We start from the raw sequence: 15,101 nt of genomic DNA on the forward strand, positions 1-15,101 counted from the left end.
CTCCATTAGAGCTCACACTCAACAAATTAGAGGAAATTTCCACAATCGTGGAAATAACCCTGATGTGTGAGAATGATTTTATGACCCAACAAATCAGGCCTTGCAGGGGCCAATCCATGTCAGCTGCTCCACTGAACCGGTTCCTTGCGAGAGGAGAAATGCTCAGTGAAAGCCTGTGAAGGACTGTGAGATAAACAATTGAATATCTGTGATTACAGCAGTCCCTCCAATACTATCTCTTTGAGGTTTAGGTGTGTCATAAACGGCGAGATGGGAAAGAGAAAACAACAGAATAAACCCCACTGGGCATGGCAAGAAGTCTAAAGCTGTTTCTGAAGAGAAAAATTACTTCAGGTGTCAAGACCCAGCAGGGAAAGCTGTGAGCCAGAGCGCTGAACAATTCACTCACAAGCAGACATCTAGGACAAAACGAACAATACTGGAACAAAATTGCATGTCTTTGATACAAGTTCAGACGCACAGAATATAAAACAAATTCTGGGCAAACAAATGCAGAAATAAAAGAACTATACAATAAAAAAATTACACAAAGCAAGACAAAAAAAAGTCATTAAAAAATGTCATTTGTCATTATTTACTGCCCACATTGTCCTAGCAAACCTTTATGTGGTTACTTTCTTAACAAAATGAGATTCCTTTTTGTTGTTGTATCTCTATATAATGACAGTTCACAGTACAAACACCTGTCAAGTTACAAAAAAAGCAGAAATAAGAACATAAATTATTGTTTTTTTAATTGTACCTTGCAATACTGAGGGAACAAAACTCAAAATTGTCAGATATAAACATCAAGCCGCCAAGTTACTGTTGTCCGACAAGCCATGTCGCTCTCACACTGTGAAAAATACATCGCGGAGCAAAGAGGAAACTGACAAACTGATAGACAAGACAGAGTGAGTTACTTTTGGCACTAAAGTCTCAGCTTTCAAATTTTAAACACTAAATAGCATTTTGCGGCTCTTTACAGTGTCTTGACAGATGGTTGTAGTGCCTCAGTTAAAGCGGCACTTGAACCGATCATCTTTTCCTCTTTACTAGCATGAATTAAACATGAATTAACATCAAAAGGAATCATTTCAACCGTGGAAAGACGTCACCATTTTCAAGTTTAGGTCCACCAACGTTAATCTAAACACCTTTCTGGTTTGTTTGCCGGACAAAATGGCAGATTCTGCATTATGATTGGTCAGATCGCCTGTCAGTCAAGCTCTTGATGAAGGGTCAACTCTGAATTTGTTTTTTGCAATTCCAAAATTACATTGCAATTCTGTTTTTTTTTTTTTTTTTTTTTTAATTCATGGCAGAAACAGGCTTCTATAGACTTAATCAAAAACAGATTATCCCAAAAAAATTGTAGGGTTTGGAAGATGAAAGTCGATTCGTTGGAAAATAAAAAGTTGCAATTATCTTTTCTTGTTATCGTTTTTTGTGTGTGTGTGTGACTTTTCTCAGATTTGGAAGTTTATATCTCAAAATTGTGACTTTATAACACACAATTGCGAGTTTATGTCTCACAATTCTGTGAAAAAAGACAGAATTGCGAGAAAAAAGTCAGAATTCCAAGTTTACATTGCAATTCTTTTTTTTTTTCTTTTTTTGATTCGGCCCTTGAATCTTGCAATTCTGACTTTTTCCTTAGTATTGCGAGATATAATTTCAGAAATGTGAGGACAAAGTCTCTATTTGTCAGATTATATTTCACAATGCTGAGGAAAAAGAAGTCAGAATTGCAAAATCTAAACTTAGAATACTAACAATAGTAACTTTTTGACATCTCTGAATTCCGAGTTCATGTCTTGAAATCCTGTTTTGTTTGTTTTTCAGCCACAAACTAAAAAATAAAAATCTCACAATTCTGTGTGCTTTTGCAATTCTGACTTCACATCTCATAATACAGACTTTATTTTCCATGTTTAAATTATGTGATGAACACAGACCTGATTATTTACCTTTATTTTTTTATTTGTTTATTTTTATTTAACCTGTGGCAAGCTTCTATAAAATGTCATAAATTTGAACATAAAAGGCACAATTTTTCAAGCAACAGATGGCGATCTGTGATCTTTCAGTGAATCGACTTTCATCTTCCAAACACTACCCTTTTTTTTGATAATCTGTTTTGGATAATAAGTCTGAATTTATGAAAAAAAAAAAAAAAAAAAAAAAGTAATTGCGACTTTTTTTCCTCAGAATTGCGAGTTTATATCTCACAATTGTGACTTTTCTAAGAATTGGGGGTTTATATCTCGCAACTGTGACTTTTAAACACAATTGTGAGTTAAGTCAGAATTGTAAGATATAAACTCGCAATTCTGAGAACACTTTTTTTATAACTCATAACTCAATTTATAACTCTCAATTGCGAGTTTATCTCTCACAATTCTAAGAAAACAGTCAAAATTTGAGAAAAAAGAGAATTGGAAGATAACACTCACAATTCTAACTTTATTTACTACAACTGTGAGTTTATATCACACATTTCTGAGAAAAAAGTAGGAATTCCAAGTGTATATCTCACAATTCTGACTTCATAACACGCAATTGCAAGATTATATCTAATTTCTAAGAAAAAAGTCAGAATTGTGAGAAAGAATTTCTTTTTAAGTTTTTATCTTGTATTTCTTACTTTATGTCTTGTAATTGTGAGTTTATATTACGCAATTCTGAGAAAAAAGTTAGAACTGCAAGTTATATATCTCACAATTCTGACTTTAAAACACGCAATTGCAAGTTTATTATGAGTTTATATCACTCATTTCTAAGAAAAAAGTTAGAATTGTGAGATAAAAAGTTTCAGTTACCTTTTTATTTTTTATTCAGTAGTCTTTCATATGTCTGATGTACATCAAAATACAGGGGCAAAAAAGCATCTGTCACTAACTGTTACACTGTGCTACAAATTTGTATCCCTGGACCACAAAACCAGTCTTTTTTTTTTTTTTTTTTTAGATTAATATATAATCTAAAAGCTGAGTAAATAAGCTTCCCATTTATGTATTTTGGGACTTTGTTTGTTAGGATAGGCAAATATTTGGCCGAGATACATCTATTTGAAAATCTTGAATCTGAGTGCACTATATATATATATATATATATATATATATATATATATATATATATAGACGTTTTTCCTGAACACGGAAGTAAGTCCGTAACTGAAAGAATGCTTTGCATTTCCGGTCTGCATTGCTTCTAGTCAAATTAGGGTACGTTCCGAGCTAATTAACTAATGTTAAACCTATTAAAATGTTTTTAAAAAGCACATGGCTCCATAGCGCCATCACTTGGCAATGTCGCAATGACCGTCATTTGTCAGTGCCTCACTTTAATGAGTGTGTAGATGACACGAAGCAGCGGACGTTAGCTACATTAAAAACAGATGGACGCTATTTGAATGGGTTCCTATGGAAACAGGAACAGAAAAGCATTCAATCTGATGTTAGAATTCGTAAATCGAAAATTACCTTTAAATTTGTCTAAATGAAGTTCTTAGCAATGCATATAGTATTGATATGTTTACGGTAGGAAATTTACAAAATATATTCAAGCAACATGGCATAAAAGAAAAATTGATAGTTTTGACCTATGTATTTTTGGCTACTGCTACAAATAAGACTGGTTTTGTGGTCCAGGCTCACATACAGACAGCATCAAATATAAGTTATAGAAAAAATAAACACTTTTCACAGTTTTACTGTTTCACAGAAACTGAAATCTCAGCAATATATGAGTTCTGAGGTGGTTTTTGATTCCTGAGATTTTAAGGACAGAACAGCCATGAAACAAGTTGTTGAGTTCTTTTAAGTGCTGAGATACAACCTCAGTGCACTTTACCTCAACTCTCTCATCTGTTATATGTCTCATCCTCTTTCAAAATGCTCCTTTGTAATTCCTTTTGTCTACTATAGTATGTTGCCATTGTCGGTGCCATTAGGTTTTCTTAGGGTCACGTCTGTGTAAGTATGAATAAAATTTTGTTTTTGCATTCTAAAACATTAGTCTCTCAAGTTCGACTCAAAAAAATGAAACTGAGCAAATGAAAATAAAGATGCAGCATCCCATGGCTGTAAAAGCTGTAAAGCTGTCTCAGCGGCTCGAAGGAATACGCACTTACGTCAAAAGCAAAGGGCCTTCTTGCCCTTCACGGAGCTGATCTAGAGTGTGAATGCAATGCCTCAAGACGTCAGTCAACTCTTCCCTTCAACCGAGGGTCAAACAATCACATCGGCCACACGCCTCCACTCAGCCCTGTGCGCTCAGCATGGCCACGGCTCTATAAATACACATTACCGTCTTGTTTTCCTGCCAGACACTCAGGGACTGGCTGACAGGCAGAGACACTTTAAATGTCATATGGCCATGACTGCATAATGACATAACCATTATGTAGTCATGCCCTGCCTGAGCCTCAACAAGCTCGAAAGGGATGTAACAGACTCCATAAAAAAGAAAAAAAACTAGATCAACGAGGCTTTTTAGGGCTTTAACCAAGGGTGGGCTAAATGGTGAAATGCACAAGCGCTGTTTCTCACCGTCTCGTGGGACTGCTGAACTGATGACTTGTGGTTGCAGCGCGTGTTTTCGAGCCGACAGCATCCAAAGGCTTTAATACTCAACTGTGGTTGTTTTGTGGGCCAGCCTGCGGAAAGAGGGTGTCAAATGACTGTGTTTAAAATATGCTAGCAATAATCACATTCAACACTAGTTAAGATTTTACACCTGTTTCTACCAAGGATGATAACTATAACTATAACTGTAACAATAATAATAAAAAAAAATGATAATGCTATGTGTTGTGTGATATACAGTTGAGGTCAAAAGTTTTCATACACATTGCAGAATCTGCAAAATGTTAATTATTTTACCAAAATAAGAGGGATCATACTAAATGCATGTTATTTTTTATTTAGTACTGATCTGAATAAGATATTGCACATAAGAGATGTATAAAAATAGCCCACAAGAGAAATAGTTGAATTTATAAAAATGGCACCATTCATAAGTTTACATACAATTGATTCTTAATACTGTTTTGTTACCTGAATGATCTGATGATTTTTTTTGTTTTGTTTTGTTTTTTTTGTTTAGTGATAGTTGTTAATGAGTCCCTTGTTTGTCTTGAACAGTTAAACTGCCATCAGGTCCAACAAGTTCTTCAGGATTTTTATGCATTTGAACGCTTTCCAACAATGACTGTATGATTTTGAGATCCATCTTTTCACACTGAGGACAACTGAGGGAATCCTCAAGCATTAAAGGAACACTCCACTTTTTTTGGAAATAGGCTCATTCTCCAACTCCCCCCGAGTTAATAAGTTGAGTTTTACCGTTTTGAAATCCATTCAGCCGTTCTCCTGTTCTGGCGATATCACTTTTAGCGTAGCTTAGCATAGATCATTGAATCCTATTAGACCAATAGCATCGCGTTCAAAAATGACCAACGAGTTTCCATATTTGTTGTATTTAAAACTTGACTCTTCTGTAGTTATATCGTGTACTAAGACCGGTGGAAATGCAAAGCTGCGAGTTTCTAGGCTGATAAGATTAGGAACTACACTTCCATTCCGGCGTAATAGTCAAGGAAGTTTGCTGCCGTAATATGGCCGAAGCAGGCGGAGTATTATCAGAAATGAGTTCCCAGCTAGTTTAGCATTTGCACATGTGCTGCGTGGTATTACTGCTCCTGCTTCAGCCTTATTACGGCAGCAAACTTCCTTGACTATTACGCCGGAATGGAAGAGTATAGTTCCTAATCTTATCAGCCTAGAAAATTGAAGCTTTGCATTTCCACCGGTCTTAGTACACGATATAACTACAGAAGAGTCAAGTTTTAAATAGGAGAAATATCGAAACTCGTTGGTCATTTTTGAAAGCGATGCTATTGGTCTAATAGGATTCAATGATCTATGCTAAGCTATGCTAAAAGTGATATCGCCAGAACAGGAGAACGGCTGAATGGATTTCAAAACGGTAAAACTCAACTTATTAACTCGGGGGGAGTTGGAAAATGAGCCTATTTCCAAAAAAAGTGGAGTGTTCCTTTAAGGGCCAGGGGGTGAAAACTTTTGAAACGAATGAAATGATGTTTTCAAGTTAGTGTTGCCCTTCAGAAGCTACAGAAGATTAAAAAAATTAGTTTGTTTCATTTTGGAGCATTAGTAAAGTTGTGAAAAGACTGATCTCAGAATCATACAGTCATTGTTGGAAAGGGTTCAAATACACACAAAAAAGCTGAAAAACCAAAGAATTTTTAGGACCTGAGAATTTTTCTAAAGAGTAGCAGTCAGTTAAACTTTAGGACAAAGGACTCATGAACAACTATCACTTAAAACAGTTGTGGATCATTCAGTATTAAGAATCAAGTGTATGTAAACTTTTGAACGGGGTCATATTTATAAATCCAACTATTATTTTCTCTTGTGGACTATATGTAAACAACTTTTATGTGAAGCATCTTATTCAAGTCAGTACTAAATAAAAAAAAACATGCTTTTTGTATGATCCCTCGGATTATTGTAAAATAATTAACATTTTGCATATTCTGCAAGGTGTATGTAAACTTTTGACTTTAACTGTATATAAATTTTAAAAAGTTTCACACCCTATAATCACAATGCATTAATAAACGTTGCAGAATGGGAAAATTGAAATGTAGAAGGGCTCTTTAAAATCTAGGACACGGTTTGTTTATTGAGCAACGTGTCACCGTTTTCAATATCCCTTTTTAGACAGTTCCACAGAAACTTGTCTCGCTTGTGTTTGTACACAGTATAATAAGTGACTGGAACACTGAACACATCTACTAATTACACATCTAACAAGCTAGTTAGACCACACTCACGAGCACCAATCACAGGCATTTTGTTCTCGTTAGAGAGATCACAAGCTCAGCCACAAAAGCTGTGATGTAATACCATGTAATTATCAATTTAAAGGTGCGTGTTTCTTGTGACGGATAATATATGTTTTCGTGGATACCAAGGCACTAATTATTCTAATCCTTAGAGTGTTCAAGTCCATGTGATTTTCTTTCTTCTGTGGAGAACTAAAGGAGATGCTAGGCGCTTTTCTGTATTTAAAGTGAATGTGGGCAATAGGGGTCAAGCTCTGGAAAACATTATCCTTCCTCATTCATTTCTCTTCTATGGAAAATGTCTGTTTAATGTTTCACTACAAAATAACAGTGTCATTGACTAATCTTTCAGTGGAATGACGTGTATTTTACTGCTGTTTAACAAAACGGATATCAACTACCATATATTTTATATACATAAAATATAGTACCACTCAAAATGTTTTGAACAGTAAGATTTTTTTTTTTGTTTTTTAAAGAAGTCTCCTCTGCTCAACAAGCCTGCATTTATGTGATGTAAAGTATAGCAAAAACATTAAAGTTGTGAAATATTTAAAAAAATGTTTTCTATTTAAATATATTTTACAATATAATTTATTCCTGTGATTTCAAAGCTGATTTTTAGCAGTCACATGATCCTTTAATATTCTGATTTGCTGCTCAAAAAACATTTTTTTTATTATTATGTTGAAAACAGCTGAGTATAATTTTTTTGAATAAAAAGTTCAGAATAACAGCATTTATCTAAAATAGACTTTTTTGTAACATTATAAATGTATTTGCTAAATTAAAGTATATATTTCTGTAATTTCTTTCCCCCCAATAAAGCATTTGAATGGTACAGTGCTTAATGTTACAAGAGCTGTTTACAAAAGCATTACTGGAGTAATGCAGCAAATAATGTAACTTTGATCACAGGAATAAATTACACTTTAAAATACATTCAAATAGAAGTAGTTATTTTAAATAGTAAAAATATTTCACAAAATTACTGATTTTGCTGTATTTGAAGCAAATAAATGCAGGCTTGGGGAGCAGAAAATTTTATCTATATACACACACACACACACACACACACATATACATATATACATATATACATATATACATATATATATATATATATATATACACACACACACACACACACACACACACACATCCATACATATATATATATACTTAACTGTTCAAAAATGTCTGGTAGTGTATATGAAATAAAACTACCACACATTTTTACCATGATTTACAGAGAAAAAAAAGTGCAAATAGCAATGGATTTTATATTTCATTTGCACTAACTTTTGAGGAAAACATTTCAGGGTTTGTCTCCATATAGTGGACTTCAATGGTGCCTCGAGTTTGAACTTCCAAAATGCAGTTTAAATGCAGCTTCAAATGATCACAAATGCAGTTTGGGATAATCCCAGCCAAGGAAGAAGGGTCTTATCTAGCAAAATGATCAGTTATTTTTATTAAATGGAATACAATTTATATACTTTTAAATGTCGAACGCTCATCTTGTCTTGCTCTCCCCGATTTTTTTTTTCCCGGTTCAAGAAGAAAAACTCCCCTCTCATGTTCTCCCTCAACTTCAAAATCATCCTATGAAGTTGAGCTAGAAAATACAAGTTTTTCGACATACTCTAACTGTCTTAAACCACAGTTCAGGAAGGGCAAGACAAGCTTTTGAGGTTAAAAAGTATTTAAATTGTATTTTTTTTTTTTTATGAAAATAACTGATCGTTTCGCTCGATAAGACCCTTCTTCCTTGGCTGGGATCGTTTGAAGCTGCATTTAAGCTGTATTCTGGATGTTTAAACTCAGGGCACCATACAAGTCCATTATAAGGAGAAAAAAAACCTAAATGTTTTCCTCAAAAAACAATTTCTTTGCAACTGAAGAAAGAAAGACATGAACATCTTGGATGACAAGGCGGTAGAGATGAACATCTTGGATGACAAGGCAAAAGGTGGATTTAAACTTCAACCACATCAACATCGTGCCACTGGAGTTCCTGCATGGCATCTTTTGCAATGTTGTGGGTTAGACACGAGTTGTCCAAATAGCATCTGCCAACAAGGCGGGCTATTTGCACTTATAGACACTCCATTAAATATATTGCCATCATTTCTTTTACATATTCGTTCTGTAAAATAAAAGGTTTACTACTTTACTAACACAAAAGGAACAGCTCTGGTGACAAACAGTCAGCCTAACTTTCCTCTTCTACTGATTGCTTGAATTGGCCGCAATCACAGAGTGTAAGTGAAAGATAAAATGATTGAGGACTACACCTAATGAAAGTCAAAGACAGTCTGCCTCCTACCCAGTGTTCAGTTTTCACCCTTTCAGTTAAGCATTACGTTTTTCTATACATCTGTTTGGTATTTATTTATGTTCGCCAATCTTTGTATTGATTCTTATGTACACTGTCATAGTTCTGTCTGTTTGTAGTCTTGGTTTACCCCATTGTCTCCCCCCGCTAATCAGTCCTTGTTTAAGTTATCTATATAACCCGTCTATGTAATTAGTCACCATTTATAAGTCTGTCTTTGAGTTCAGTTCAATGTCGGTCTTTGCTTTATGTTTACGTTTGGTGTGTGGAGGTTCTTCGTGTTCCAGATCAGTATGTTCCTTGGTTTATAATAAAAGACTTTGTATTTTTTAAGTCGTGTTCTCGTCTCGTCAGTCCAGCACCGCACCGTAACAAACCACATACATTTTCAAGTCGGTTAGAGAATAACCAGTGTCTGTATTTGAGAAAAGAAGAAAAAAAAGTTAATGAGCTCCCATCTACACCTTCAGGACTCACATTGAATTTCGTAAAACTGCATGTTGAAATATTTAGTGGAGTGTAACATAATCACAGAGTATATCCAATATTTGTTCCCTGACTTTCGGTAAAACGTTGTATGTGCAACTAACTGTGTGCTATCAGAAAACCCTCTAACCTGAAGTCAATTATGACTTATCTAAAAAGATTTGCAGCGTTTAAGTTATTTTTAAAACTTTATATGCGTTCATACACCTTCTGCTGTCAACTTAATGAACCAAACACAAGTAATGATTTAATTTTCAACTCAAGACTTCAATTTACAGTTAGATGGCTATTTTTCATCACATCTTTATTTAACCGAGAAAAACACACTCATTAGCAGAGCTAAATTGCCCTGCTGGCAATCTTGTCTCCTGTAAGCAAAAAATGAAAAATCTTCCTGTCAAACACACTGCAGTTTGTTATTTGAGTGTAAATAACAAACTAAGATGGACGCTGCTCTGATTTTTTTTTTTTTTTTTTTTTTCAGAGCATTATAAAGTAGGGCTGTGGAGCTGGGAAACATTTCTGAACCTAAAATGATCAGATCACACAGAATATCACCTGCATGCTGAGTTAGAAAGCTTATGATCATAGTAATATTACATCTAACTGACCATGATGATATGAATGCAAATACAACATCAGTGAAGTCGCTGCTCATTTTTGAGGTGAGTTCCAACTGTCCCTTTCATCTTCCTCTCTCATACTCACATCTGATATTTTCTTACCTTGATACTCCAATCTCTTCGCAATATGTTTCTGCATTAAAAATCTGGGATTTGAGCCCAACATACGCCACTGTTCAAAAGTCTGGAGGAAGATTTTTTCATATTCATCACAGTATCCTGAAAAAAAAAATCTGCTTATTAGAACGATTTCTGAAAGTTTGTGTAACACTTAAGTTTCTAGTCATGTGGAAAATCAAGAAACATTCAAATAACATTACTTGAAAGGGATAGTTCATCCAAAAATGAAAATTACCCCATGAGTATGAGTTTCTTCTTTCAGACGAATACAATCAGAGCTAAATTAAATAATGTCCTGGCTCTTCCAAACTGTATAATGGCAGTGAATGGCTGCTGAGATTTTGAAGTCCAATAAAGTGCATCCATTCATCATAAAAAGTGATCCACATGGCTCCAGTAGGTTAATAAAGGCCTTCCGAAGCGAATCGATGTGTTTGTATAAGAAAAAATATCCATATTTAAAACTTTACATGAAAGTACACTCTTAAAAATAAATGTGCTTTAAAAGGTTCTTCACAGCGATGCCATTGAAGAACCATTTTTGGGTCCACAACGAACCATTCAGTTAAAGGTTCTTTAAAGAACCATCTCTTTCTTACCTTTTTATAATCTGAAGAACCTTCTTTTGTCACAAAGAACCTTTTGTCAAACTGAAAGGTTCTTCAGATTTTAAAAGTTCTTTATGGAACCATTTGAACCAAAAAAAGGTCCTTTATGGCATCATGAAGCACCTTTCTTTTTAAGAGTGTATAGTCTTGTGACAAACCAAGTCTTGCGTACGACAGTCAGCGGAAGCTATATAGATATGTTTCTTACACAAATGCACTGATTCGCTTCAGAAGGACTTTATTAACCTCTCTGAGCTGTGTGGAGTACTTTTATGATGGATGGATGCACTTTGTTGGACTTCAAAACCTCAACACCCATTCACTGCCACTATAAAGCTTAGAAGAGCCATACAATTTTTTAAGTATAACTCTGATTGTATTTGTCTAAAAGAAGAAAGTCATATACATCTGGGATGGCTTGATCATTTACTCACTCTCATGTCATATCCAAAATCTATCATACACAGTATAAGTTGAACAGCTGTCTGTATCTACTGTTCTTTAACCTTCAGAAACTGTGTGTGGAGGACGAATTTGGGTCACAGGTGCAATGCCAGAAAAAGTAGAGTAAGGGAAGGGAGGCAGACCATCGAGGGCAGCGGGGAGTGTGTGTGTGTGCATGTGTGTATGTGTATTTGGGTTTTGGTCACGGCTCAGCTGCCTGATCTTCATATCTGCCCTGGCCAGCCTCAGTCTCTGGAGTCACCGTTTTCTCTTCTGTTTCTCCTCTGTTGCTTTCAGCACTTCATTCATAATCATCTATTCATTCCAGCACGAATACAGGCAACACGAGTCGACTGACAATACTGCTTGCAGGATGTGTGCTTGCACTAATCCTTAATTTTATTCTCCCTTGGGACAAATCAGGTGCAAGAACAAAATCAAGGTCAAGGGAATCTTCCTAGAAATGGTTAGATCCCCTCAGCCTGGTAAAAATGCATTTAATATTTGGAAGTTACGTTAGAGATAGTATGAGCAAATGGTGTTTTGTTTGTTTTTGAAGGAATCACTAAACAAATCATTCTCATTAGTTTCCAATTCACTCCTGGCCAAGAATGAAAAGTCGAAGCAAAGGCGGCAGAAAAAAATAGCCCATTTTATGAATATATAGAAATGACTGATCATACAAAAATAAAATGGCTTTAGGGAATTGTTAAAAATAAGATATTTAGGGGAAAAAAAAGAAAAATACACATCTTCACTCTTTTCAAAAGTTTTCACTCCTGGCTCTTAATGCATTAAGTTTTCTTCTAGAGCATCAGTGAGCGTTTAACCTTCTGTAATAGTTGCATATGAGTCCCTCAGTTGTCCTCAGTGTGAAAAGATAGATCTCAAAATCATACAGTCATTGCTGGAAAGGGTTCAAATACACAAAAATGCTGAAAAATTAATAGTGATCACCTTACTTACCCAGTTAATTGATTACATTGATAATTGCAAACATTTTTTGTATTACAAGTTTTCTGAAATGTTAGTTTTAAATATGGAAATGAGGCATTATTTAATGAAAGATGTCCTAATTTGCATACATTTCGTGTTCAAAAATCTAATGTCACACCCCCGGACTTTCTTGTTGGTTTTTCCCATTTTCCCCCGCAGTTCTGAGTGTTTTTGGTTTCTCCCTTATTGTCTGCACCTGTGTTTGTAATTAGTCTGTCTATTTAAGGTGTGTGTTTTCCCAGTACTCTTGTCGGTCTTTAATGTTATATGGATGTTTTCCCCTGGTGTTCCTGTGTCTGCTTGTATTCCGTTGGATTTATTAAATATACGTCTTTTATTTACGTCGTTGTTCGTGTGTTCCTGCCTGCATCGTGACATCTAAACACTGCATGAAGTCAGTTTTATAATTCTTGTTTAATTTTTTGACATATTAGAGTTAAATGTTTTTACACAGGAGATTTCGGGTATCTTATATTCTCACTCAATAATTTAGGAAAAACTTGGAACAGACAGAAGACAATGTAATTTTTACCATTTTTGGGGGAATAAAATGTATAAAATCAAGCAAATTATATATGAATAAATCCCTCTGTAAAAACCTTCAGAATATAGACGGGAATAAAAATGTAAAGTTTGGCGTGTTACTAAAGTGGAGATTTATGGCTTAGTATAGGAGAAAAAAATCATTTTGAGAAAATGCCCTTTTAAAATATGGATTGAAATTGAAATCTATTGACACAAATAGATAAAATGCTATAAAAGAAACACTTAACAGTGTCTTTTGGGTGTTTTCTTTCCACTAGTCTGAAAAGACACTTTATGAAACACCAAAAAATCAAACACAAAATCTCAAATTTGACAGATGCACGAAAAAATAGTTTTTGCCTGCAGTGTCTCCCTTTGAGAATCAAATGTAAGTAAACTTTTGAATTTTTATAAATTGAACTATTATTTTCTCTTCTGGACTATATGTAATTATCTTTTATGTGAAATATCTTATTCAGGTTGGTACTAAATAAAAAAAACAACATGGTTTTTGTATGATCCCTCTTATTTTGGTAAAATAATTATCATTTTGCAGATTCTGCAAGGTGTATGTAAACATTTGATTTGTATGTATAAAGAAATGACTAACTTTAACGTTAAGCAAGGACACATTAAATGGATCAAACACAACAGTAAAGACTACATTTTAAATATTTTTGAATAGCTATCAACAGCGAAAAATTATTTTTTCCCCAGATAGTGTAATTGCAACATGTACCATCAGGTGGTCATGCCAACTAGCTGATTCTTAAACCCTTGGCCTACACCTACTTGGGCCAGTGAAGATTTTACTGGTTACTGGTAAGAATCAAAATCCCATCCATTACTGTCCAGCTATTCTTATGATAGCCGGAGCCTCCTGTAGGCACTTAAAAAGATGCCTTTGTGAAACGAAAAGTCCTTTAATACTAATCTTTTTTGCCCCAATTTTGGAGAGAGTAAATAATTCATGAGGTATTGACTTAGTTAAAGGGGAAACGGCACAGCCAAGCCCTGTTTTGAACAGATAGACCAAGAGGAGCTGAACAGTTATTGAAGTTCAGATAAAAAGTGCCACAAGACCCTTAAGCCAATTTGAAAGCATTGGCAGAATGAACCCCGCTGGAAGAGGCTTCCTTGCATGAGTTAGCAATGTGTCTGAAAGCAGAGCACTCTGGATTACCTCTCTGAGAGCTCTGGCCCATGTCTGCGGTCTGAAAGCCCATGCCGTGATCAAAGCACGTGTGATCAGATCACTATCAAGCAGCGTGAAGGCGTTAAAGCGGCTGAAGATAAAGAAACGACGCTTTGGTGTGGGAAGGGAACATATTCACACCGGTGACACGATGGGAAAAGCGTACGGGTCTGATTAACTGCGCCGCAGCGGGTGCCGACAGATTCCCGTAGTAAAACTGAAAAGTGTTGCACTCTTTGAGGTTCACCCTCATTTTCCCTTCAACTCTGCAGGCTATGACTCAATAGATGACATTTTAACATGCCCCTGTCAGCAATGTCATGCTGTCATCACCACAAATGAATGCTGCCACTTTTTATAGAATCAAACCATTTTCTTCACCGCCAGCACTGCATCTTAATACCAGCTCATACACGCACACTCTTGGCACTGTCAAAATGAATATTGGACTGCCATATCTACAAAGACAGAGGGAGGGAATGAACGAAAGAAAAAATAGATAAGCTGAATAACAACACAACCAGAGTCAACCAATCAGGGAAAAGTAAATAAATAAATGGGAAGCTTGTGCATGATTATTTAGTAGAAAAATAAAATGAATGTTGTGGGGACAGAGGGGGTGCTAGATTGTATACAGAAAATTGTAGACAAAAAAAACACAACATTAATAGGACATAGGAAGAAAGTATGCATTTAATATACAGTATCTCATACCTTCTCAAGTACCTATATCTTCTCAAGGGACAATACTATATAGAAATAAAACGTGGATATATTTTAGACTAGTCAATATGCAGCTTGTATAGCAGTATATATTTACTGTCCTCTGAAAATAACTCAACATACAGCCATTATTGTCAAAACAGCTGTCAACGAAAGTGAGTACACCCTA

This window comes from Garra rufa, chromosome 22, assembly GCF_049309525.1.
Source record: "Garra rufa chromosome 22, GarRuf1.0, whole genome shotgun sequence".
Classification (NCBI taxonomy): Eukaryota; Metazoa; Chordata; class Actinopteri; order Cypriniformes; family Cyprinidae; genus Garra; species Garra rufa.